Below are 24,626 nucleotides of genomic sequence, written 5' to 3'. Positions count from 1 at the left end.
ATTCTATCGCATTTTAGTTGTTGCTGAGTTTGTTTGTTTGTTTCTTTCTTTCTTTCTTTCTTTCTTTCTGTTTTTTGTTCAAATCTTGCTATCATTCTCCCCCTCACTTTCTTGCTCTCTGTCCTTTTTTTCATGATCTGTCATGGTCTTTACTTTTTTATTTCTTGTTTTTCTACTCTCTCTCTGTCTCTCACTCACTTCCAATTTTTTTGCTTGCTCTCTGTTTCACTGTTATCACTCTGTCTCTGTCACTCCCCTTTTCTCACCCTATTTCCCTCTGTTTTTAACACCCCTCTTAACTGTCATGTGTGTGTGTGTGTGTGTGTGTACTTTTTGTACTACTTTAAATAATGTATATAATCAGAGAGACTTTGGGAAATGTTAGAAGCTATTGTGCTATTTATTGTTTATATTATATATCATTCAGTTTACTGTCCATCTTGATTTGTGTTTACAGCATTTACTGTGCTTACACTGTTCTGGGGAAAGTCTATTGGACGATAGGAGTACATGTGTGTGTATAATACTTGGGCACATTTGGACATAGCAGTCTAGTGTAAATTTAGAAACTGGAAACACACAGTCTGTCAGAGTACCAGCAGATTAAGAAGGAAAAAAGAAGTAAATAAATTACAAGATAATAAACAATGCAACGTGAAGTGTATTTTAGACGGTTGTGTCAAAGTTGGGAAAATACAAACGTTAACTGTGTATTTGGTCCACTTTTATATCATTGAATTATTATATCTTTACATATTTATTTTATCACCGTGACCCTGAAATGGATAAGTGGAGACAATGATTATGATGATGATATTTATTTTATTCATATTCTTAACTTCTTTTCAGGTAAATCAGACAAATGCAATCCAAGTTAAAAAATTGTTTTCTGATGATCATCCAGTTTCCTGAGAAACTCAGCAAAGCTTTATAACCCGGATTATACATTGACTCCTGTATTACACCTTGATATTTGTCACTTTTTAAGGACGTTACCTTTTAAAATCAATTTAAAAACAGCCAAAATGAGAAGGAAGAGCTAAATGAAGGAAAACATCTGGAGCTGAGCTGAGTGCCAGGGGATTACGGATGGAGAGTTATGGCAAGACTATAGAGTCTCTGTAGAAGAATGGGTGTGTTTTTCAAGCCTTGTTTTTTCTCCTACACTTTCCCTCAGGAGTGCAGGTAATACCCGGAGGGAAAACACACCCCCAGACACACACACACACACACACGTCCTCAGGCTTTTCATCCTTATCTCTTCTCCATTCGCTCTGTCACCTTTTCAGTCTGTCTGAGTCCTCCTCTCACTCACATGTGGACAGAGTGTGTCCGGACCTTGTTCCTCTCAATATTTCAGCCTGGCTTTTTTTTTTTTTTTTTTTTTTTTTTGATATTTTTATTTATTTATCTACCTATCTATCGACTTCACAGCTTTGACAAACACAGTTGGAGTTTTTACGCAGCTGTGATCTACCTTAGCTCATGAAAAAAAATAATAAATAAAAAATAATAAATAAATAAATAAAATCAAACCCCACCAGAGACTGCCAAGCATCTCCAGTGTGCAAAGTAAAGGAATGTCACTCTTCTAGAAAATTCTCAGTTCTCAGCTCAAAGGAAAAAGTTTTGTCAGTTCATCTGGTCAATAAGAATCAGCGTTTAAAAAACCTCATTGTAAAAGGCTTTTAAAAGGAGACCAAGTAAACAAACCAAGCAAAAAAAGAGAGTTCAGATGCACACTCTCATTGCATTCCATTTGAGGAGGCTTGGAAATATGAAGCCTCTCTTGTTTTGGTATATTTTCTTAAAAAGTGATTAAATGGAATGTTGGGATTTACATAGCAGGTAGGCCACACCCATCATCAGAATAAACATACCCCTCACCTCACATAACCACACCCCCCAATGTAGCCTCCAGAATCTAAGCCCTCAACAAGGCCTTCATAACTAAACCCACTGAGTCTTCTTAACCACACCCACCAACTCAGTTCAAAACCACACCCACTAACCGAGTCATCATTACCACACCCACCAAGCCAGCCTTTACATCCACACCCACAAATCATACCCCTCAACAAGGCAAAACTACACACAGAACTGACCCAGGATTCTTAACCACACCCACTAACCCAGTCTTCATAATTACAGCCCCCAGCTCAGGCTTAACCTACCACCCCATCCTAACTCGCACTATTAGAATTGCAGATGAAAATTTGAATAAAAAGAAAGATATATTTACTCTTGCAAGTCCTGGCAGGTCGCATAACTCCAAGTTTGACAAAGTCCTCTTTTAACTCCTGATTCCTTCTTCTTTCATGAATTTAATTCTGATTAAAAAACAACTATAAAAACAAAACCTTCAGCTCTGCCATGGATCTAGAGCTCTTCTGCCTTTAGCAGTGTTAGCTTCTGCATTTCCCAGTGTGTGTGTCAGTTCACATAAGAAACCTAAATGAATAATACATAACCCTATATAACTTAATATGAATGACACACTCTACCAATGAATGTCTTCTCATTTGAATATACAATCAACACCCAGAAAATGACAATTTTTTTGAGAGAAGGGAGAATTTGAGGTTAAAACTCTCTACACAATAGCTGAATTAAAAAGATGTCTTTGAAAGAGCACAGGGAAATATATTAAACTGTGGAAAAGCGTCAGATATGTCTCCTTTAAAGCTCCCCACTTCAGTCAAATCAGAAAAAAAAGCCTGCTCTAAATTCAGTGGAATAAAATCAGTTCTCTTTTTGTTGAAGTGGCCAATGGCAGGGAGAAGAAGGCCACTGATGTCATTCAGGTGACTTTGCTGGTTTTGTGAAACAGAGCCTAATTCGGATGAACTTCACCCATGCAAAGAGGATAAAGTTTAAGCTGGAAGGGCTTTGTTCGTCGTGTGAGCGGATGTTGCGGTTCTAGTTAATGAAGGTTAAAAGAAAACGCTCTTTCTCATTAAGGAGCTTGTAGCCTACAATGCTTTCTAATTTATACAAGGGCAACACAGAGCCGAGCATACCCTTGACTGCTAATAGATAAAAAATCCATTAAATTTGCACTCATTTTCTTGTACAACTAACATGGCTTACGTGAGTTACGAAATTTAACTGAGAGTTTCTTTGTGAGAAAGTCAAATCAATTGTGACCAATTATGTCTTAATTACACATAGCAGAAGTCACAATTCTCAAACTCAGTTCTGTCTATTAACTAAGTCGCCAATCTCATGATCCTATGTGGCTGGGAAAGTGAAAGCAAGGACAAGCTATCTCCAAGATATTTGAAGCCAGTGGGCATAGTAAGCTCAGGTCCGTGTGCAGCTGGTCTTCAATGGAGATTATACAAGAGGTGTGTGTGCCAAGTCGAGCATCTGTGTGTAAACTAGTCAGATTTGTTACTTTTATTATATTTTATTTTTTTTACTTTACATTACAAGGGGTGACACTGGGACCTGTAATGTGGGTAGACCATTGGAGGCTCTGGAAAGGCAGAGACACTGAACAGGATGAAGAGGTCACAGATGAATGAATAAATATATACGGTCCACTGTAGAGATATTCAAAATTAAATGTTTGTTTAGTACCGTTATTAGCTACAGGTACTCTGTTGTACAACAATTTAAACAATCTGTCAGCTTTCAAATAGTTTGTACCTTATAACATTAGAAAAACATCTCCACCTGTCAGGGTGGTGCAGTTTATATGCTACAGGTGGTATCATTAGCAAAATAAACAGTTAACACCAAGGATGAGCTTTTCCGCTTTGGAACTGCAGTGATTCAAATACCCAAATCTGAAAAGCACAAATTCAGACATATTTGTTATGTCAAAAACCTATGGTAACAATCCTGTGAATTTGCGGGTGTGGGTTATTTGCGCTGTTGGTAGGTGAGCAGTGGAGGTTTGGGTGGCAATAGAGGAAGTAATAAATGGCATATTCATAGATCTGCATGTACTAAATAAAATGTGAAGGTTAGAGCCTTGACATTCCATGTATGGAATTTAGGGGATATTATAATTTTGAGAAAAACTTTTAAATATTTCTGATGAACAGACATGAGTTTTTAAGGGTTTAATCAAAGTTGAAGGGAGACATTAAAGGAAATCTATCTGTTTCTTAATATAACTTTAGTTAAATTAGATGTCAACTTACCCTGTTAGTGTAATTGCTTTTTAAGCTACATGCTAACTGACAGTATTATTATTTTTTGACTGAAATTTCATATTTACACAGTTTGTGTTATTAGTGAATTTAGGTATTCCCTCATTTTCTCTAGGTTTCTCTAGACTTATCGGTGTCAAGTTTTGCACATAATCTTTGAGGTCTATTAAGGAAAGGCAGATAGGATTTGATTTAATTTGGACAGATTAGATGGAAGTAGACAGCAGGTTCAGGCAAAGGTTAAGGTGATTAATGGCGATAATCGTGGTGTAGGTGGCTTAGATGGAGTTGGAGTGAAAGGTTGTATTAGTGTGTTTGCATATGAATCTGATCCAGTGAATGATGTTATTTCACTGCTTCTCTTCATGGTCCTGCTGGATTTACAAAACAAATACAATGGACACTTCAAGCTACAATGTGGTGAGAAATTTTAAACGCTGATGGCATTTAGCATTAAACATCCTCAGTAGCGCCCCCTAAAGCACACTGCAGAAATACAGGTCTTTGTAGTATATTTACATTATCTCAATAGATAATGACTTGTATCACAGCCCCATGAAAATGCTCAAAAAGCACCACCGTATCTTGTACAGGTGATGTTCCCTAGAATACAAGACAATGCATTCACCTCCTATTCAGGCTCATCTTCTTTGCAAATTCATAAGATGATCTGTGGGGGGTGATATGAACTTGAGGTGGTATTTTACAGGAGGTCTGATATTTAAAGGCTAAAGAAGAAAGGAAACAGTTCCATGTGGTGGATTCACTATGGCCTAGTTGTCAAGTGCTCCTTAATTGAGAAGGTTGTGGGAACACCAACCTACAACCCTCTAAGCTTGTTTCCCAGTTGGAAAGCAGGATAGTATTAAAGTCACTGAGGAATTCAACAAATATGATCTTGAGTCTGGCTCCTCTGTCCAAACATAAAATGGCTCAGTGGGTTAAAACCAAAGGTCAAAATGTGTATTGACCAGTTTTTCAAATCTTCTTGACAAGTGTGGTCACTGCAACTGACATTAAGTCTATCTGGGTACTTGATATTTTTGTCTTTGGTACTAGTACTATACTACATCATCTTCCAGAGCTTAGGAAGTCTCTGCAATCTCAAGGAGAAGGAGCGAACATACATTGCAGAACCCCATAGATCTGGCTTGTGCAAATCTTCAGCACCCTGGGGTGGATTCCATCAGGCCCTGCAGCTTTGCTTCTGTGGAGTTTTCCCAGTTCTCTCCTTAGCAGGACTCTCAAGCTGCAACAGCCAGGATTGAACGTAAGGGAGAAGAGCTCAGACTATACCCCTTTGATCTCGTTTCCTGACCCAAAGGTCGTCTTATTTTTGTTCATGAGGTTCTTTTTGATCTAAAGTTTGTTATTGGGAGGTAGTGCACTGCCTTTGAGGGAGATGTACGACACACACAAATGTTAACGCAGTACACAGTGATTCTGTTCCTCAGTGTCCTCCCCATGTGATTTACAAAGTCAGGTCACTTCCTCCAGTCTATTCAGAACGGACCTCTTTGACCATTTCCTCACAGTCCCGTATGGAAATGAAGAGTTGATTTTGGCTACTGTATGTCCTGTCTGGCTACAGCAAGCCTCGTTTGGCTGTGGGAAGTCCAGTTTGGCCAGTCTTTTGCTGCAGAAAATCTGGTTTGGCTACAGGAAATATTGTGTGTGTGTGTGTGTGTGTGTATGTGTGTGAGTTTTCTATATTTGCAAGGACCTGATGTCCTTCCAATGATAAGGGGAATATCTCATATTTTGTGGTATTGTGAGGATATTTTGATAGTCCTCACAATAATTATTATATATTTTAACTAAAACTGCTAATTATTGTGAAAAAGTAAAAGAGTAAAAAATGGATTTACCTTTGGTTGAAGTTAAGGTTAGGGTTAGGTGTAGGTGTAGTGACAATTGCTTATGCTAATCATTACTTCAGTGGATTGTCCTCACAAGTATAGCAGAACATGTGTGTGTGTATGTGTGTGAGAGAGAGAGAGCGAAAATTGAGACTGCCAGAGTGAGACTCCCAGTTGCAAGTCAATTTTTCTATTGTGTTTTGTATTTCTTATACTTCCCTGACTAATTCATAGATAACTTTCATTGCAAACTTGGATCAAAGAAAATAAATCAAGTTCCGGCCATTAAAAAGGTAATATTTAGTGTGTGTGTGTGTGTGTGTGTGTGTGTGCCTGGGTGTTTGTTAGTATAAATGTTCTTGGCTTATTTTTAAAAGATACAACATAACTGCAAAGAAAATGAATAACCACAGAAATAGTGTGGAGACTTTGCTTGGCATCTTACAAACTCAGTAGTCAATGACTGGTCAGTCCAATACCATTCAAGGACATTTCAAGCAAAACAAAACATCAGAAATGTAGATTTAGTTTTGCACAATCCCTGTGAGGTTTGTTTCAGAAAGTGAAGAACTGTTTTAGTGTGTCAGTGTGTGTGTGTCTGGGTGTTTTAATGAGTGTGCTAATGTGTTTTAATATACATAAGTTAGTGTTTTAGCTCCACCGAACACTCTGTAAAGCACGTCTGCGGTGTGTTTTCAGCTGAATGTTACTGATAATGTTGATTTAGAAAGCTGAGCGCTCGTGGAGCAATGTGAGTTCTGAGTTTTCATTCTGAATGAAGTGTGAGCAGCTGCTTCTTTCACACAGATCTAGATAAACAGAACTAGGCCCTGTTCTATTCTGGCTGGTTTATGGATGTATGCTCCACGTGAACGCCGCAGCAGCCTTAATCAGGTTCATCAATAAAACATGCCTGAGACCCAGAGAGACCAAGAAAATCTACCTCAAAAAGAGAACAGAACTGACCAGGACTAGACAAACCATGTGGGAGAAAAGCAGTGGTAAGTATATATCAGAGTCCTGCTAACATTTTTGTGGAAACCCTTGTGGGGCAGGGATTCAAAGGAAAAATCAAATGTAAAATGTGAAATTTCAGTGATTTAATGGAGATTAGTGTTCTCCCTGTGTCTGTGTGGGTTTCCTTTGGGTTATCCAGTTTCCTCCCGCAGTTCAAAAACACATGTTGGTAGGTGGATTATCCTGGCAACACTGTCCACAGGTTTGATTGACTGGGTGAATCTGTGATGCCCATGATGTCGGAGTCAGACATGACTGAACATGTTGATGTGGCTGCAGAAAATGAATGAATCAATGAATGATTAATTGACATGCACAACAAGTGGTTCAGATGGCACAATTTGATGAAATTGGGGTGGCCAGAGATCCAGCTATAGGATGGACAGTATGGTTTTTCAGCTCCCAGTTCTGAATCCAGGGCCAGTGCCTGGACACATGCTTAATCGTCCTCCTTTTATTTGGAGTAAACTTGTTAAACTGGTGTCAATTCCAAACCCAGACAATAACTACATAGACACTGCAGCTAACCTGCAGCTAATACTAAGTTTCTACTTTAGCACAAACAAATTCAGACACCAGGGACTTTAGATAATATTTAACCTTGCAGCCTGTGTGACAGCAGACCTACCACCAAAAATGCTTGCATTAGTTCCTAGTCATGTATCTAAACCCCAAATTTCTGCACTGAAGATGTTACTACAGAGCAATGATCATCATGGATCTCAAACCCACACACTAGGTCTATTCCCGTGATACGAAGCCTCGCCTCACTGAAACAAATCTTAAAGAATGACCATTCAAAGCGATATCACACACAGTGGCCAAGAGACCACTTGTACTGTCTCAGGGCAAAAGGGCAGGGGCACAAGCCCTCAGAGGGCTTATCTGTGCATGTGCATGATTGTTAGAGAGAGTGAGAGTTGTAACCGTCTGAATTAATGAAGCTCATTCGCTCTTTCTTTCCTCAGGGATACACTGCGACTTCAAATACTGTGACCTTTGACATGTTTTATATGCACGCCTCAGAGGGAAGTACATCCTTCTTAAAAGGAAATTAGAGATGTAATCTCTCTGCAGACAGCAGTAATTTGGTACACTTAGGGTGGCAGCTTGGAAGAAACCAACATGCAAAATATATCTGTGAAAAGCACCTACAACTAAAGGATCATTTTTGCACAAAGCACAGGTCAGAAAACTTGCTGGAAATTTGTGACCTTTTTGTGTCTGTAAAATACTTAAAAGGAACAATTTCTCAAAGGATTATTTTTATGTTATGAAGCCATTGTACTGAAACCTAGTGACTTGGAGGTTTTGTGTTAAAACTGTTTTAAACTGGCAGCTGCATAATTTGTTATTCCAATTTTACCTTATTCTTCAATAGTCACAGGGCATCTACAGAAACACTGTGAAGCAGGTATTATTTGGGAGGTTGAACATAGTAGGTGCTGCAAAGACGCAGACAGGTTGTGTGTTAGTGTGTGTTGTGCTGGTATAAGTGGATCAGACACAGAAAGTGCTGCTGGAGCAAACAATATCTAGTCTATAACATCCTATGGATGTAGCATCTTGTGAGCACTAATTAAGGATTAGAGGATGGCTAAGACAAAGTATGCAGCAACAGATGAGCTACAAGGTGAACCAACAACATGTGGGTGTCTAACAGAGTGGACATTAAGGGGACACCGTTTTTAATACCTCCACTAGTACTGCCATATCTGATTTATTTGTGGTAGCGCAACACTAGAATGCCACCATCTCATCTGCAGTTCTAAGAATGATCCACCAGCCAAATAATATCTGCTCTGTCATGGTCTGTGGACATCCTGACCATTGTAGAATGGAGTGACATGGGGCAAACAATGTTTGCAGAGGAACGGATGAACTACGCTGTTTAATTGTAAATCCACACAGTGAATGTATACGGACAGTGGGAGTGAAAAACTGAACACAGAGAGTAGAAACAAGGATGTCATTTTAAAGTTTGTGGATATGTGCACAAACCTGCCTGCAGCAATACAGCAACTGTCTCACACACAAACAAAATTTTAGATTTACAAACTTAGACTAAGTCCCTGCTGACTTTAAAATGATCCAAAGCACTGCTTCCCAATCCTTAATTCTTCTTTCCTCTAACACAAACTTGCATTTGATGGGGTTAACACAACTATAAAACTTACTTTTTATCTTACCTTGGTATTCTTTAGAAAGTGTGTGTGTGTCTGTGTGAGTGAAAGAGAAAGAGAGAGAGAGAGAGAGAGAGAGAGAGAGCGTCTTTATGTTAATTAAAATGGCACTCTTAACCTCACCTTGTGCACCTCCATGCTAATCCTGCTAGACGACCTGTTTTCACCTTCCATTACACACTTTCATTTGAATTTAATCGGCAAAGGGCTGAAGGCTGTAACTGTGGGGGCTTTTGGCGTGTGCCCTTTTTGGAGCAGGCAAAGAATACAAAATGTATTTACAGTAGATTTTTCTAAAAGTGCTCTGAATCTGCTGAGCAGGCTCTTTTCCCTGCCGCTGGTTTTACTGCTTCCCTTAAACTCTTTTATTTGATTTGTTTACTGGCTTTTGTTGGTTTTATTTATCCTTAGTTCAGTCCTTGATCCATTCTGAGAAGAAGATGGTGGCCCTTTTAACTCATTTAAATCTGCTGTCAGAGGACTTAAGTGTGTATAATCAGTACTTTCTGAGTGCTGCTGTGTTTTCTGTCCCTGTATAAAAGATGCATGAGGCTTCTTGTTGATTGCTCCACCATATTTTGTAACTTTAAGCTGAAGCTGAAGTAGGTGATTAGTCTTAAAAACAGCAAGCTTACAGATGGGAGGATGCTGGGTAAAGCCAGAGGGCAAACCAGGGTGAACATTGGTGTAGCTGTCGTGTGTTTTCTTACATATGATCGAGACAGGAAGTAGGTACATGGTTTTGGATAGTGAGGTGTTGTGCTCCTCTCTCTGTGTGAGTTATTAAGCCATGTGGGCCTTTGTGTTTTAGATGAATGGCTTTGGAATGAAGGATGAATATAGGGGGTAGGAATTTTTTTTTAGTTAGATTTAAAAAAAAAAGTGTCTACACTTACTGTTTAAGAAAAAAATCACCTATTTTATCTTTAATTTCCCTTGAATACGGTGGGCAAGAAAATATTTTATTTCATCTTTACAATCATAGTAGACTGACTGTTAAATTTAGCTTCATTTTGGGCCTGCACTGAGGTCTTGATAAACATTGTGTTTTTGCTTGTATGTACATCTGACCCCTAACAGTTCTAGTGTCACCAGTGAGTTCAAAGTAGGACTACTTCAAGAGCCAATGTCAAATGTATATGTGAATGAATAAGCAGATGAAACAAAAGAAGTAGATAAGAAGTGGAAGTAGAAAAGATCTGCAATGAAGGCAAGTTGCCAAAAGTGCCACTTGGTACCATCAAAAGCATTTTCAAAGTAATCCAGGATTCTGTCTCTGGAAATTTCCACGTGTATTTCCCAGTTGTGTCTTTTAGATATTTCTTCGGTAAACACATTAAGATTAATCAGCCGCTCCCCACTTCCATCCCTTGACTTTTCATTAAAGCTACGTCTTTCCTAAAGTGTCTCAGAATGGAGTTTTGCCTTTATTGCACGACTGCATTCTACAAACTCATTAAAAAACTATTAGCGTCTAATGATCTACTGGGTAACCTCAGTTTATTCTCAGATTACAGCTTTGTCCTGTTCACAGTTCATTCACTTTTTCTTTCACTCATTCGTTTACAAAGACATGCTAATGTGGAGTTTGACCCTTAGCCCCAACAGCAGAACTAAATCACATCTGCGGGAATGCAACTTGCTTCTATCCAAAACAAAATGAATAAAAGCTAGCTTTAAAGTTTGAGTCAGTCATTTTTTCCTGTGTGTGTGTGTGTGTGTGTGTTTTACATTATAAAAATGCTGTTATAAGGCTGAGCCATAATCAATAAAGTTTTTAAATGCACAATTTACGCACACTTATGACCACTTCCAATTCCATTTTAATGCACCACATTCTTAAAGCAGTACCACAGGCTAGCCCTATACTCTCTTTCAGAGCTCTAGAGTCCCTTCAGAAAGGACAAAATCTACACATATGCATTCAACTTAAAATCCTTGAATACATGTGAACATATTTGGTTTAATGGAGTGGCTATGCTGTGTTAATATAAATATGCATCTTCATTTTGCTTAGCAACCACATTTATGAATTGAACATTTAATTAAAAGTAATATGCCACTCAAAACAAATGAAATCAAGGTTAATTATATGATTACAGAATGTGAAACATTCTGTTCTTGGAAGAGGTTGCCCTAGGTGTTGGATCATTGCTGTGAGGAAGATACTGATGTTGGACGATTAGTTCTGGATCACGAGCAACACTTCAACTCATCCTGAAATTAATGAATGGAGCTTCATCACTTCAGATAACCCAGTTGCACTGTTACACCCTCCAGTGTTGTTGGCTTTACATCCCTCCATCTGATGCTTAACATAGAGTGTGAGAAAATGTACTTCTCAAGAGTTTTTTGTTTTGATTTTACACATATTTTAAGTTACATTTTCTACTTTAAAGATAAAAATTGTTAAGTCAAGATAATTTATCAAATGTAAAAAATAGCTGTAGGCGGTTTGAGAATTTCTAGTGAGATTTCAGTGCATTTCACTAGCAGTTAGTAAGAGTAAAATTAATGATAATAATAATAAAAGTAAAATAAATTTATATGAAAACAGTTATAGTTTACTGGGATGTGGTGAATTTCCAGCACATTGTTGTGCTTGTGAGTTTGTGTGTATGCTTGTGTGTGTTTGTCTGGTCTCAGCTGCTCGCTTTCTCTGTAGATGGAGAAAGAATATGAAGGCAATAAAAGCAGCATGTTTGGCCTGGCTTCATTCTTCCATTTCCCAGAATTCTCTTTATTCTCACCCAACAATGACACACCTGAGCTGCTGGTGGATATAGGGCTGCACTCGTTCACATGGGCCACTTCTTTACACTATCATTTGTTTTCATTTTTACTGATGTAGGTCATTTGACAGTTTGGAGTAATTTCAGAATCCATGCAAACAAGCCGCCATATGTTACTGTGACAGAGCAATGTGCAGAATTTAGCCAGTGTTCCACTGATGTGTTTGTCTTATTCTGACACTTTTTCCTTTAAGCACATCACAGGAATATTCTGGTCTAGATATTATTAATTGTACAAATAATGTAATTTAGTTTGGATTTGTTTTATGTGTTTTCAATGATCAACTAAAATCTCCCTCTTTATGATACACTTCAATTAACACCGCTCTAGGACTTGAAATAGAAGTGTTTTTGAGAGCACACATCATCATAGTCCAGAAACGGCGGCGACACTGTAACTTTGCAAGAGAAGGCAAAAGTGTTAAGGTTGATTGCAAGTTAAGGAAAGTGATTTTATTCCATGTCATTTTGGACCATATGCATAATTTGCACACTGTTAAAAAGCAGTTTAAAAAAATCTGTTGAGCCACTGACTCTTCTTTCTGCTTCTGGTGGCCCCTTAACTCAACGATAATAGTGGTTTCACTCGATTTTGCACATTTGTTTTTAAACTTTCATTCAGCCACTTCACACACTTTTATGTCAACTAACAGAGTGCAGCCTGGTGTCAATGAGAATTGGTACATAGTTGATTAAAAGACGGTTCCAAGGATTTGTATAAAATGTATGAAATACACTTCACCCTTTGTGGATGTACATGTTAATTTCTGTTGCCTACCCAGGATAAAAAAAAAATCATGTCTTATCCCTTCTTACTCTAAACCTAATGATAAGGTCCAAAATGTACCACTTTACAATAAGACCACACTTATAAAGGTTCATAAATCGTTTACATTAGGTTGTAAATGAATAAGTCATTAATTGTCATTTATAACACATAGATAGGAAGTTCAACTTTGATACGCTGTTTGACAAATAGTGAACCCACATCCATCTATGCTGTTAAATCTTTGTCTTTCAGTCGATATTAACTCTGTCAGCTTCAGCATACATTTGTTAATAAGTTTAACAACCAAGTTTAATTAATTGAGCTCCAAATGGACCCTGTCCTCTTAGACACTGATGGTAATGTGGTGCACCATTACTTGTGAAATGACTAATTTCACATTCTAAAGTCTCAGCTTATTCTTTACCTCAATATTTTCAGCAAGTTCTGATACTTTTACTATTGGACGAAAAAGAGGTCATTGTTGGGCGGCACGGTGGTGCAGCAGGTAGGTGTCCCAGTCACAGCTACAGGGACCTGGAGTTTGTGGGTTCAAGTCTCACTCCTGGTGTCTGTCCATGAGGCGTTTGGTGTGTTCTCCCTGTGTCCGCGTGGGTTTCCTCCGGGTACTCCGGTTTCCTCCTATGGTCCAAAAATACATGTTGGTATCGGGATTGGTGACTCAAAAGTGTTCATAGGTGTGAGTGAATGTGTGTGTTTGTGTCACCCTGAAGTACTGGCGTCCCCTCCAGGGTGTATTCCTGCCTTGCGCCCAATGATTCCAGCTAGGCTCTGGACCCACCACTGTCCTGAAGTAGTTAAGCAGTTACAGACAATGAATTAGGTTATTGTTTCCCTTTTTATCCCTGTTACAAATGATAATTAAATGGACTTATTTTAAAGTGGTAAAGTTGTTAGTTCCTCCAGTCTAATGTTCTCTCACAATAGTTTACAGTGCTCTTTCTGTAATTTTGCTTGTATATAACAAACACTTTGCATTGACCAGTGGATGGACTCTGATTTCAAAATTGCACTCTTTGAAATCCTGATTTTCCTATATATTCTATAAATTATACTGACATACTACACTTCTGACGCTGAAGTGTGATATTTAGTTTAGTTCAGAACCGATCTAGCAGCCATCACCTCAAAACTGCTTTAATCCAGATGTTAAAAACTTTCTGAGGCATCCAGGTGATCCATATATTTACCTCTTGACCTAATCTTCATGAATAATAAGTTTCTTCTCTCTGCCCTTGACAGCATTTAAAGGCAACTTTACTGAATTAAACTCAACAAATAGAAGCCGTGGCTATATTTAAGTATTGTAATATATTTCCATGTGAGTTTTAAGGTGCTTAATGCTGAGAGATTAACAGCAGTGTGGAATATGGAAGGTAATCATGAAGTACAGAGATTATTTGAAAGTGAATACCTCATGGTGAAGATTTAAATTGTCATAGATGTAAAATCAGGAACAAATGAGTGGCTCTGAGGATTTTCTCTTTTCAGGATGGAGTGATTACATTTTCTTCCATCTCTGTAGAAAAGTAGAGATCCTCACCATCTTTCAAAGCTGTACTTACTTTTGCCTTCATCTTTTATTCCAGAACATGCTGGTGAAGGTTTGTTTTCTGGTGCCATCCTCCTGCAAAGTGGAGAATAATGGCTATTAATTTCTACTGAGAGAGATTCTAAAAAAAAGCAGTACGTTACATGCCTTTACGTGCACCTTCACCTGTAGCGGGGACACAAAATGTGACAGTGTAGGAAATCTCACAAACAGCTTCAGGTCTCTGTTGGCCCCTTTTACCTTGCTCTTCTGTTGTCAAGACCCTCACAGGACCACCACAGAGCAGGTGTCCCTTAAATGCTGAGAAAAAGCAATCAATAATCCCAAAAATTACCTGCTCTATATTGGTCCTTCCTTACTCCAAGACAAGTGAAGCCAGCCTACTGTTAAAGAACTGCTGCTGAACATAAAACTGCAAAGTGCCAAGATCTGTCACAGCAGCTGACGGATGCCCATGCACTGGCACTGTGAACAGAGATGTAGGAAGAGAAGGGGCTATCCCAAGGTCAAGTGTGCGCTAGGACTTCTGATGGCTGAAGCATCACCTGGGATCAAGCCAATAATCTCCTGGTGAGAGGGCCATGTACTATACATTTGGGCCACTCTGGAACCACTGTCTTCTGCAGGAAAACATAGGCTAGCTTTCAAGCTCAACATGCATCAGTGAGCCATAGGGACCCCTGGACCTGGTTCATTTGTTGTCCTTCTTTGAACGACTATAGATAGCTACTAACCACTAACCACAACAGCCCATAAAAATGTGACGTTTTAGAGAATCTCTGACCTAGTCAATTAATCCACAACTTGAAAGGTGTCATCAGATGTGACTTATAGTGGTTTTAATGTTGTGGCTGATCAGTTCATATTAAGTTACTTAACAGTAACTCAGCTCATTGTGTTGAAATCAAATCATCGTGTTTTCTTTCGCATGCAAGTGTTTAATGGATGTATGGATTTTCTTTTCTCTTTCTGTAATGACCACTGTGGTGACCTTTCCAACTGGCTGCACTGAAAGCTTGAGTAAAACAGCCTCCACTCCTTCTTTCATCCTGCCAGCCTGCTTCCTGACCACATCCCATTCATCTCTCAGCATGCGGAGCTTTGATCAATCGCTCATGACTTATAGACCACCTCGCCTTCAAACCAAAACTAATTTGCATCTAAATATTTAAAAACACAGGGCAGAAATGGATGGCACCCCAGTGCATTATATATGTCTTTAGAAAGCAATTTGACTTTCTGAAGGTTCCCATCAGCCTGTGTCATCTCGGATCACCTTTAAAACATTCCGCAGCAATAATATTAACTTTGCCTCACTTCCAAGTCCCAACAGACTTAGTTTTACCATTCCACCAGAATAATGTCTTTTGTTGTGGAATGAGATTGCAACAGTGGGATATTTTGCATCATTTGATAATTTGACAGACTGGTCACCGTAAAGTAGATGTGAGCAATATGGAAAAAAACATCACAGTACTGCAGTACTTTTTCACCGCACTATGCCAATCATATTCAGTTATTAACTTAACTCTTAATTATTCCCTCTTGTCTCCTCTCTAAAAGGTGAGTGTAAGGACTGGCTGCTGTCGCACCACACAGGTGGATACTGCACAGTGTCTAGTGTAACATTCATTCATTCATATATCCTGCTTTTAATCATAAATCAAAAGGTAGTGAGTTTTTCTTCCTTTACAGTTTATTCTGACGTGTGATTGCTTCAGTCTGCGGAATGTGAAAACATATAATAGCCAATACTTTCACTTGTTTGACATATGCCTATTTTTCAATATCCAATCAAATCACGTCCTACATAAATGCATTTTTTCATTGTGACTAAAAACCAGAGCTGTACAATCTTCCTGTACATTTCTGATGTACAGGAAGATGTATGTGCCATACCATAATAACTCAGTACTTAGGAGCATCCACTTTTGAAATTTCTCTCACGTTTTCTCAGAAAGAAAATGTACTTGATACAGTATTTTACCCAAGTGACTATACTTTATGAAAATTTAGGCTAATTAAATATCCTCATATTGCCCACCTCCACTGTAACGTTACACAGTGCGTAGATGTTGGTGCATTGCAGCTGTTTGGGAACCCGCAGATGTAATGATGTTATGTACTGTAGCATTTCCTCAGTAAACACTCGAAGTGTAGATCTGCAGTTTAGCCAGGCTTTATAATTTTGAATAATAATCCACTGGGGAGTCTTTTTCCTGCAGGAGTCATTAGAGGGACTGAAGAGTCAAGGGAAATGGACAAGAGTGGACGGCTTTAATCATGTGGAATTAGCTCTGCTTTAATCTGAGGTGCCTTTCTCTACAGACAGCTGATGCAAGCCGAGCTGTTAGGAGGAAAACAGAGAGAGAAGGAAGCACAGAGAGAAAGAGAGAGAGAGAAGACAGAGAGCAAGGAATAAAAAGAAAGGGAGGGGAAGATCTGACTGTACCGTTGACTGCATTGTTAACTGTAGTTTTAACTATATCTCTGTACCTAACTGTACCTCTATATCTCTACCTTTATCTATAACTCTATCTCTGGCTATGTCCATTTATCCAACTTTTCTGAAATTAACAGTTTTGTCCCTCAATTTTCTGCAGTAACAGCCTGCTCCTCTGGGAAGGTTTTACACTATTTTTTTTTTACTTTCTGTGAGGAGTTGATGGCCTTCAGGTACTTAAGTGTGACATATCATTCTAGATCACAGACACAGTTCAACTTGGGTATCAGGGTTATATTAAAGTAACAAATCACTCATTTTAAGGCGTGTCTACAAATGTTTGGACGTATAGTAAAGGTTACTTCTCATAAGAAAAGACATCAGAGTGATCACATTTATATGCAAAGGATTAAAAAAAATAGAAACTATATTGAACAAAAATATAAACACGCCCATTTTTCATGAGCTGACCTCAAAGGTCTAAGACTTTTTCTATGTATACAAAAGGCCTTAGGTGTTTTATAGCGGCCAGCCTAAGGCACACCTGTGCAATAATCATGCTGTCTAATCAGCAGCTTGATATGCCACACCTGTGAGGTGGATGGATTATCTCGGCAAAGGAGAAGTGCTCACTAACACAGAAGTTTGTGAACAGTATCTGAGAGAAAAAGGTATTTGGTATACATAGAAAAAGTGTTAGATCTTTGAGGTGAGCTCAAGAAAAATGGAAGCAAACACAAAAGTGTTTATATTTTTGTTCAGTATATAATAAACCCCACCTTCTTTGAGGGTCATTGAAAATATAGGAGTTCCCAAAGAAACAGACAGCAACAGAAGAGGCATGGTCTGTGTGTGATATAAAGTGGATGGGCTGAATGTGTGTTGCGCTGTGTGTCTATTGCTCCCTGCGCCGCCCCCCTCCTGACCACCACCACTATATCTCATCTAAGATTAAGAACCTGCTCAGTTTTGATGATGTGAATAATTATTATCATTTTAATCCAGGCCAGAATTTTGGGAGGATTAAACGTTAAGTCTAGTGAGCCATCAAGATCAACATTTGAGCAATAAAAATTTCCCCTGGGTACTTCACAACATAGAAACGATGGAAAAGGGTGAAGGGTTGTTCTCTCTCTCTCTCTCTCTCTCTCTCTCTCTCTCTCTCTAACTTCCAACTCAGAAATCACACACTAAATGGAAAAGGAAAGAGGATGGAGAGAGTGGGGTGAAGAAATGAATAATACATACAGAGCCATTTGGAATATCACAAATGTCAATCCCTGCTTTTAGAGGCGGAGATGGTAAACAGCATCAACACATTTCTAATTAAAAGTTTAGGCATCATAAATTAAGCATTATCTGCTGAGGATGCAATATTTATGCACTGGGTGCCAGTGGTGTCTGAAAGGAAGCCCACTACCTCCATGATCAAAGGGAGAAATGATGAATGGATGAGGAGGAAGGTGTAGATGGTGAAATATTAATGTCCACATTCAGTTTTGCAACGAGAGCTTAGCGGGTAGAGGTCCAGGTAACTGACCTTGGAGAATCATCTCTGTGGCCTTTGATGCCTATGGGCAAGATATGTCACATCACCACATTATCGTATGAACGCATCGCCACATTACATCACCACATAATCCAATAATCACATTATCAAATAATCACAACATCACATGAAAACGTCAGTATATCATTTCCTCATATGACGACATCATCACATAATTACATCATCACATCACCTTATCACCAACTCATCCTATCGCCACACCACCTCGTCATCATATCATTACATCACACTTTCCATATCACCATATCCGTGGGGTCTGTGATCTCAGTGCTCTCACGCACTGCATCCAAATATCTGCTCGAATTTGAAACAGGGTGGTGCATTGAAAGTGCACTCCCAAGAACCCAAGAAGAGAATAGAACATTAGAAGGTGGCAAACAGCAGAAACACTGCCGACTACTCTAAACAAACCTGTAATAGGCCTATGCAAAACCTAAAATCTAATTAAACAGCTGCCCCCACAGGGTTCGATAAAAAGATTTTGAAGATGCAGGAGTGTGTGGTGTTTTTTTTAATATAAAACTTTTTAATTTCTCACTGAAATCTGCATGAGGTTCAATGTGTGTTGACAGGAGAGGCACTTTTGGCTGAAAATGTCCTGCGTACACACACACACACAAACACACACACACACACGTTTCGGTTAATGAGTTCCAGTGACGGCACAAGTGAAAAGCAGCCGTGCCAAAATGCACTTCAATAAAAAAGGAGCTGTGTTAATTCACAGCCATACACAGCTGCTGTTTGTTAGCTATAAACAACCCTTCAGCCCTGGAGCGCCGCTCGAATATTTACAAAAGTCATCGAGGAATAAATGCTGCTAACGACAGGATGCTCCAGACTCGAGCATTGTTTGTGCTCACAGTCTGCCCCCACACACACCTTTCCCCAACAAACAGGGGAAAATGTCAACGCCGACAAACAATATATATGCGTAATGTGTTTTTGTTTCCTTCTGCTGTCCGCTAAGCGTTAATATCTGCTGTAATGAGCGCTGGAGGCAAAGCAAACATGATTAACAGCTGCCTCCCCTTCGCTCTGCTCATAAACAGCTCATTCAAATAACAGCACCGGGGCTTTCTCTGGGGCAAATACAGCACTGGGGCTTTCTCTAGGGGCAAATACAATGTTGGGGCTATTCCAGGGGCAAAAACAGCACATCATTTACCAAAAGCAAATACAAAATCCAGACTTTTTTAAAAAAACAGGGCATACTCCGGGTGACAAAAAAGAACTAAGCTGATGTTTAGAAGAAATACACCACACAGGGCAAATTTTAGCACCCAGGGGTCAAAGCATCACCGAGGCTTTCTCTAGAGCCAGGGTATTCTCTGAGCACTAAACAGCAGTGAATTCATCAGGGGCAAATAAATAATATTACCTTTCTCTTGAGTCTATGGGGTTAAATACACTAGCAGGTTATTCTCCAGGGGAAAATGCAAAACCAGGCATTCTGTGGGGGTATATATAGCATCACACCTGTACACCTTAGGGGTAAATACAGCACCAGGGCGTTTCCAGTGGCATATACAAAACCAGCACTTTCCCCAAAGGGCAACACAGAGCCAGTGGATTATCTAGGGTCAAATACAAGAAGGGCATATACTCTAGAGCTATATACCACACTAAGCCTTTCTCCAGGGGCAAGTATATCACGTGGCCTATCTAAAGAGCAAAAACAGTTCCAGACCTTTATTTTCTAGAGGCGGATACAGCAACAGATCTCTTTCTAGGGGCAAATACAGCATACAGCATTGGGGCAAACATTGAACCAGGCATTTCTCCAAATACAAACAAAGCAGCATGTTATTCTCCAGGTGCAAATATAACATCGACTTTCTGTGGGGCAAATTGAAGCGTCTTCTATTCTCCAGCTGCAAGTAAATAAATGTATAATTCTCTGGGCACAAATTCAGCACCATGCCTTTCTCCCAGGTACATTACAGAACCTGACCTTTCTCTAGGTGTAAATATAGCACAAGGCCTCCCTAGAGGGGCAAGTACATCATGGGCTTTTCTCAAGGGGCAAATACAGAACCAGGGTTTCTTCCATGGGTAAATGCAGCAGCTGCTTACCAACTTTATACTCCAGGGGCATCTACAGACCCAGGGTTTTCTCTAGAGGCAAATACAACATCAGGCAGTTCTCTAAAAGGCAAATGCAGCACTAGGCAGGGTTGGTTCTATGAGGATCTCTCTCTCTGTCTCTCTCTCTTTCTATTTTATGGATGAATATTAAAAACTCCCTGTCTCTCACAAGGAGACCAATAAGAGGAGGTAGGGAGCTGAGATACTGGAGATTCTGTGAGAGTAACAGATGAAGGGAAGAGAGGGAAAGACAGGTAAATAGAGAGGAGAAATGTGAGTTGGAAAAAATGTAGAGGTAAGTAGAATGGAGAGAGAAGTAGATGAATAACAAAAGGGAGAGGGGTAAGTTGTTTTGGGTGTGTGTCTACGTGTGAGAGAAAGAGATGGAAGAAGAGAGAGAGAAATGTGAGAGAAAAAGGCAGTGGAGAGAGATGAAAGATGAGGGAAGAGATAGGAGTTAATGTAGAGCTAAATGGAGGCAAGGGGTAAGTTGAGTGTGTGTGTGAGAGAGAGCGAGTGAGTAAGGAAAGAGAAGTAAGTAGAAAAAGAGACAGTTAAATGGATAGAGAAAAAGGGGTAAATGAAGAGTGAGAGTAAAAAGAGGTAGAGAAAGAGAGAGCGAGAGCAAGACGTGGAGAGAGATGAAGGACAGAGGCTTTGTGAAGATTTCTCCTCTTTCTTTTCCTCTTTCTGCCATTGTGTCTGCGCTCGTTTCTCTCTTTGTGCTGAAATCTGCTGCAGGATTAGACAGACGCTCGGCCTCTTCAAAGCTGAGCACAGATCCTTCTTTTTTTCTTTTCTTTTTTTTAACTTTAAGTTTGCATTGCCAAAGACACTTAGTCAGGCTCTATCTGCTGGTCTTGCGCTACTGTGGAGTTTTTACAAATCCTGAAGTTCTCTCCTCAGCAGACGGAGCGAGGGAAGGGTAATCCTCCGCTCAGATCTCTGCCATGTGGAGCTCCACTGCTGCGGCTGCATTCTGGGAGCCATTCGAAGTAGTGCTGGAAACAATTTATTCGATCATTTGGCTCTCACAGGTAAATAATTCATTAATCCATGCTTTTAATTTGAAGTGCATTTCAGGGCAGCCAAGGGAAACGTACAAATACAGCACCAAGACTTTCCACTGGAGAAAATCTTGAACCAGGATATTTTTCCAATATCAATAAAATTGTTATATAATACTAGTAAAATTACTAGTCTGCGCTACCACTAACAGCCTGTATACAGACATTATACTGACAACTAGTTGCCTGGATATATCAGACATCTTCTGTAACCATTTCAGACTGATCAGGGTCACGGTAGAATGGCAGTCTTACCAGAATCATTAGACACAAAGCATGACCACACTTGGATAGAGCAGGACAAGGTAGGACTGGAGAATTTCACAGAAGCCCACCTACCAACATGTTGTTTGATTATGGGAAGGAAAGCTACAGAAGACCTTAAGAATAATGTGAAAGGAGAGACAGATTGTTCAGCTTTTCTTCTCAAAAATTATAATAGAACCGCAGAACAGATGAACTGATCTCACCTGTGGCTGTATGATGGCCAACTTGCTCATGCCTCTACTATCTAATAGTTGGACTGCCCCTTATTGTCAAAGTTTGTACAGCACATTTATTCTTACAGCTTAATTCCTTAAAATAAAGTTTTGCTTGAAGCCTGGAAGGGTAAGAAAAAAAAAAAAATTGGTGGTGGACAAAACTGATTCAGCATGCAATAAAAAAAAAAAAAAAAGTCCACCTCATACCTGGAGGGGTAAGACAAAAAAATCTGCTTCCCTCTGCTGGTCAAGACTGGTGTAACATGCTATTTGTTACTCAGTTATTTCTGTTTATACGCTAATTATCTGGTGCACCTCAGTATTAGGAAAAAGAATTGAGGAGGGCAAAAAAAAAGCTTTTTTGTTGGCTAAAATGTGTGCAAGACTGTGTGCATTTTATTTGTTTATTTTACAAATGTTTCTGGTGCATTATACAGATTTATGGAATTTATGAAAATGTTCCCAGGGATGCACTTTCAAATATTTTTTGTTTTTGTTCCACCTCACCCTTTAGGGCTTCCATAAAATGCAAACACAGGGAAATCACACACACACACACACACACACACACACACACAAAAAGTCCAGTACCATTTGCTTCATGGGGCATAAACTTGGAGCATATATTCATTCACCACAGAAGATTATGAGTCTACAACTTCTGTGAGCTGCACTTCACAGTTTAAAAATTTTTTTTATGTTACTTTAAGAAAGCGACACTACTAAAACAAAATGCTAAACAGGGCCATAGGCAAAGAGTGTCTGACAAACGGATAGAGAGGAAATTGTAAAGGTCTGTATACTAATCCCTGGGGGACCCCTTGTAAGAGAGGACCAAGTTTGATGTTCCCTAAGTAACTTATTCTGAATGTAATGGCAGTATTGTTTGTGCATTCTTATGAGTACGTACATGATCTGACTGTACACAAAGGCATTACTTTGGATGGAATTAATAGGGTCTACATGGTGATCTGAGCAGCCAAGCAGAACAAAAAAATCACTGCACAATGCTGAGCGCTGGCTGGACTGTTGTAAAGAACCCCAGCTTTGGACTCTGGAGCAGTACTAATGTGTTCTCTGGAGCTGTGAAGCATGCTTCACCATCTGGCAGTTTGATGGCTTTGGCACACTGATGAGAACACCACCACTCTGAATACAGAGTGTAATTGTACAGTTTGGTAGAAACCAAATATTGTTCTCGGACTGGTGTGTATGGCCTATGCAACACGAGTGAAGGGAACTAATTTTCTTGCCACCACATGCACTAAACCAGATTTGGAAAGACATGTCTTGATGATACTTTTATAGGAGAACTTAATAAAAGAGGTTATAACCCTACCTTGCCCTTGTTTTAATCTGTTGTTCCTTCTTGTTTTCAGTCATATTCACTTAAGCTGGAGAACATGTCCTCGTGTTTTTTGCTTGGGGTTTCTGGCTCCACCCATTCCCCCGCCCTGATTTTGCCACACCCTTCTCCTGTGTGTTGTAAGAAGCCCCATGCAGTAATTCTTCCCTGTTAGATCTTCCCACTATAGACTATATACCCTTTGATTTGGTTGTGGGTTTGTTTGCTATTGTTTTGTCTTAATTTAGTTCATTTTGCTATGCTTTATTTGATTTTTTTTTTTTTAAGTTGACAAAAATTATTTTTTTCCAGGCAAACTCTTTTAATATTTATAACCATATTCTGCAACAACTTTGTCAAACAGATTGTTTCCTTCACTCATGGTTTTATATTTGTCGGTCACATTATCAATCAGGTATGTTACGCAGTCTCAGGTAAAGCTGCTTAAATAAAACTCTTGCTCTCAGATTTCTGCTCCTCACTGTCTGTCAATGTGAAAACACTGAGTTTTATTCCAGGAATTAAAGGATTACTTTCATAACATGAGTTACTGAAGAGCAGAAACTGACACAGCGTGACCAATGGAAAAACTCCTAACTTTACAGCCCTTCACTCCAGTCCTGCTCAGAGAGTGAGAAAGAAAGTGATGTGGGGTGAGAGAGAGAGAGAGAGAGAGAGAGAGAGAGAGAGAGAGAGCAAAAGAGAAAGAGTGAGAGTAAATGGAGAGAGAAAAGAGACAGGAGAGAGAGAAAAATGTAAGTAGAGAAAGACAGATATAGACAGAGACAATGAGAGATGGAGCTAGAGAGTCAGAAAGAGAAATAGTGAGACAAAGACAATGACAGAGTTTGACAGAAGGAGAGACAGATAAAGATAACTGATGGACAAAGAGAAAGAGTGAGAAGAGAGAGACCTAAAGCAACAGACACAAACTGGAGAAAGACAAAATATGAGAAACACAGTGAAAGAAAGAATGATTAGAGAGAGAGCGAGAGATTAAAGCAACACATCAAAGCTACCATCACTAATAATTCATTTTTTTTAAGCAATACATTATATACATCTACTTATATACACATTATATATATATATATATGGCAGATTCTCAGAATTGGGGTTTGTACACTATGCTCAAAAGTTTGTAGACACATTGTGTATAATCTTAATAGAATTGCATGAAATGAATGGTATGTTGGGCGGCACCATGGCGCAGCAGGTAGTGTCACACAGCTCCAGGGGCTTGGAGGTTGTGGGTTCGATTCCCGCTCCGGGTGACTGTCT

The 24,626-nt window shown here is 39.3% G+C and overlaps 1 long non-coding RNA gene across 1 annotated transcript; it reads right to left on the bottom strand.

Moving 5' to 3' along the window:
• Nucleotides 1-12,617: 12,617 nt before the first annotated feature.
• On the bottom strand, nt 12,618-23,467 carry LOC136673183 (uncharacterized). The gene is made up of 4 exons (XR_010795894.1): nt 23,340-23,467; nt 14,364-14,425; nt 13,505-13,586; nt 12,618-13,419 (listed from the first exon to the last, which is right to left on the bottom strand). It is a non-coding gene; the product is annotated as an uncharacterized lncRNA (long non-coding RNA).
• Between the last annotated feature and the right edge of the window lie 1,159 nt (nt 23,468-24,626).

The sequence above is a fragment of the Hoplias malabaricus genome, chromosome 17 (genome assembly GCF_029633855.1).
Source record: "Hoplias malabaricus isolate fHopMal1 chromosome 17, fHopMal1.hap1, whole genome shotgun sequence".
NCBI lineage: Eukaryota > Metazoa > Chordata > Actinopteri > Characiformes > Erythrinidae > Hoplias > Hoplias malabaricus.
Note: the sequence above shows the minus strand (reverse complement) of the source record. Positions and strands in the feature narration are given on the sequence as shown.